This window comes from Eucalyptus grandis, chromosome 4, assembly GCF_016545825.1.
Source record: "Eucalyptus grandis isolate ANBG69807.140 chromosome 4, ASM1654582v1, whole genome shotgun sequence".
Taxonomy (NCBI): domain Eukaryota; kingdom Viridiplantae; phylum Streptophyta; class Magnoliopsida; order Myrtales; family Myrtaceae; genus Eucalyptus; species Eucalyptus grandis.
The window spans coordinates 27693114-27696967 of record NC_052615.1 but is presented as its reverse complement, the minus strand read 5'-3'; positions in this window follow the sequence as shown (position 1 = coordinate 27696967).

Sequence of the window (3854 nt, the reverse complement as noted above, 5' to 3'; positions counted from 1 at the left end):
CAGTGCGAAAGGCAGGTGGGACTGGACTAATCTACATAGACTCTCTACATGATGGCCTAGACCCATGCCATTCCATTCCCTGTGCTAAAGTAGATTACCAAGTCGGGTCGGAAATAGTTTTATACCTGAGAAGAGCTAGGTAAGCTTTAGTGAAGAATGTACTACGCAAGAATCGATGAAGACAAATTGTCTTTCGTCAACAAAATAGTTTTGAAAGGCAGAAAGATGGAAGGAGGATTGGGATTTCGCGACATTCTTACTTTGAATACAGCATTGCTGGGAAAACAGGCTTGGCGACTGCTAAACCATCCTGATTCGTTATGGGAAGCTCTTTTTAAAGGTTTGTATTTTCACTCGACCGATTTCTTATAAGCTGCCAGAGGAACTCGGCCATCTTGGGGATGACAAAGCCTTCTTAGAGGCAGGGATGCTCTTTTACTGAATCTATTTTGGTCTGTTGGGAATGGAAATCATATTCGAATTCGTGGTGATTGTTGGTTACCGATGGGAATTATCTATGGACCTCCAGCTAGAGAAGAACCAATTAAAGTGGCAGATCTTATTGACCCGACTCACCAGAACTGGAATATATCAGTGATTTACAGATTCTTTGAAGATAAGGTTGCTACAGAAATTGTTTCTATCCCAATTTGACCTCTTTACTCGGAGGACAAACTAATTTGCTCAGCCACATCTACTGGTATGTATACTGTCAAAAGCAACTACCATTCAATTATGCATTCAAATAGCAAGCATCAAGTTTCAAGTGCCTCGACATCTTACCGGAATTTGCATCGTCTCTGGCAACACATTTGGTCGATGAAGACTATCGCCAAACTTCGGATTTTCCTCTAGTCAATCTGCTAGAAAGCCTTTGCAACCCGAGACAACTTGTTTCACCACCATATTGTCCAAGACCCCTCCTGCCCTCTATGCCAACAATCTGTCCCTGAAACCAGTGAACACCTTTTTCTTTAATGTCCCTGGACTAGCACTATTTGGTCAAATTTGAAGATTGATTTATTGTCTTCAGCTACCACAGCCTCCAGTATCAACTCGTGGTTAATGGAAAAGGTGATTTTACCTTATCACTCACTTGGTTTGGAGGTGGTTGCAAATTTACTTTGGTAGATTTGGCGGAATAGAAATAATTTTGTCTTTAGAAACCAGAATCCAAACCCTTCTCTTGTAGTCGATACGGCCATGGCACAAACCAGATCTTACAAGCTCTCTGTTGCTGCCCCCCAACCACGATCTGGACTGGATCCTCTTAATCCGAATCAGCTGTGGTGACCTCGGGAAAAGGGTGCCCTGAATGTACTATTGATGGCAGTTATCGACCGGGTAAACCTGAAGGCTCTATGGCCTGTATTTGCAGAGATGATCAAGGTCGTCTCATAGATGTTTTTTTACGAAGTTTTCCAGTGAACTCTCCTTTTGAATCAGAACTCTGGGCGCTCAATCTCAGCCTCCAACATCTTCACCGACGAGGCCTTCAAGACGTACCACTACAACTCGACTCTGACTGCCTTCAACTTGTAGAGATTGCGCACGGCACAAGATCGCCGCCATGGGAGCTGCGACCTGTGATAGACGAGCTTTTCTTTTGGCTATCCACCTTCTCTCACCTCTATCTGCGTCACTGTCGACGCTCATCTAACCTAGTCGCTGACTAGGCTGCCAAAGCCCAATTAGCTAACCCGACCCTCAACCGGAAGTTCTCCCCCCTCCCCCGTCTGCATGCTTTGGATTTAGTGTATACGGATGCTATAGCTGCGGGGTGTAAAGTCCTTTATGATCAATATATTAGTTGGTTTCTATCAAAAAAAAAAAAGGATTGTAATTGGGAAACGGGCTGCACTACGAGTGGCGACTGTTTCATCCCGAGGACCGAGCTCCACAACTTCTTAGGTGCTAAAGGTATGTGCCGAGTAGCTTACCAATAGCTACTTGATATTTTAGGGAAATGGGTTATGTAGCTAGATCTAACACCTATAGGAGGTGAATAGGTAATTGAAAGAAATATTAACAAATAAACACGAAAGAAAATAAGTTACAAACAAAGTCTGGATGAAGAACATAATCAATTTCAAGAAACACCAGACTTCTTAGCCAGTAAGGCCCTGCATGGTAATGTTCTTTTTTTTTTTTGTTTATGAACAAATTTTTTGTTTTGTTTCTGGGAACAAAAAAAGAACATAAAAACACGTTTGTTTGTTTCTGTTTTTTTGTTTCGGAACAAAATTGGAACAGAAAAAAGAAACAAAAAAAGTTACTTTTTTGTTCCAGAAATAGTTCTTGAAGAACAATTCTCTCTCTTTCTTTTCTTCTCTTTTTTTCTTCTTCTTTTCTTCTTCTTTTTTCTTTGGCCGGTCACCGGCCTTGGCCATGGCCGGCGATCGGCTGTCGAGGGCCGGCGACGCCGTCGAGGGTCGGCGACCTCGTTGGAGCGTCGCTGGCCCCGGCGAGGCCAAGCGTCGCCGTGGCTGGGCGAGGCTATCGGCCCCCGTCGGCCGATCGCCGGAGGTCGGCGACTGGCCAAAAGAAGAAAAAAAGAAAAAAGAAAGGAAAGAAAGGAAAAATAAAATTAAAAAATTAAAAATTAAAAGAAACAAAAAAAGAATATAAAGTTACCAAACGTGTTTCTATTCATTTTTTATTCTCGGAACAAGTTTACCAAACGCGTCTTTCTGGTCAAAAATTATTCTCCGGAACAGAAATAGTTTTTTCTATTTTTGTTCCCCGGAACAATTTTTGAACATAAACGTTACCAAACGCACTCTAAGTGTGTAACGGACTTAAAATAAACAAAGTTAATGGAAGAGAAAATTTTATACAAATTTTATAGTGATTCGACTTAGATCAAGTTTATGTCTACTCTCTTACACCGACAGCACACTAGCTAAGACTTCACTATAGGATCAATAAAATAATACAACTAATGAGTGCAAACACTCCATTGGTAGATTTCTCTAACACACTAAGAAAATCTTTTTGTATTTTCTCTCTTGATCATACTTTGTAATGCTCATAGATAAGTAAAAAGGGTTGTTTTAGACTTTGGAATTTCGAATTCACGTTCCTATACCTTCTTGACCGAATGACTTCCTTTAAATACTTCTCCATCCTATACTAGCCGTTGACATTCTCTAGAGAAATTTCTTCCATTCAAACCGCCGGACTGAATCTTTCAGAGGGATCTTGTGACCGTTGAAGACAGGAATATGATTTCCACTTGATTTTGGTCGTCCATATAATCAAAATCTTGATTTTCATAAGTGATGTTTCCCCAAAAAATGAACTTATCTTCTAAATTGATTTTATCAATATGCGATTGATTCAATCAATATTTGTATAGATAGAAAGTAAAATCCTTTACCAGAAAACTAGATGTTGTATAACAATTTCCAAATAAATTCAATTTAGATCTGTGTCGCAAAATTGTTAAGTCTGGTGTTGGACTCTTCTTTGTTTTGCACACTATTTCGTTCTAGGCTCGTCAGAGTGGGATATGCTTCTGGAAAAGTATTGACAAAGGTCTTTGAAAAATCCTCAGAAGCAAAGACGTTAAAAGTAGAAAGTTTTGTCAACTTCCAAATTTACTAGGAGTTTTTTCAACAATGGGAAGAGAGAATGTTGATGATAATGCCACTATTACTAACCTTTGATGATGCTCCGCATTGGTGGTAGCCTGACATAGCTGCACCTGGCGTGGACATCTTGGCAAGGTTTCCAACGACTGATGTGAAGAGCAAAGATGAGTACAAATTGCTCTAAGAAACTTCAATGGTGTGCACTCACGTGGCCGGCGTGCCCGGCGTGCCTTCACGTGGCCAGCGTTGCCGCCTTAATCA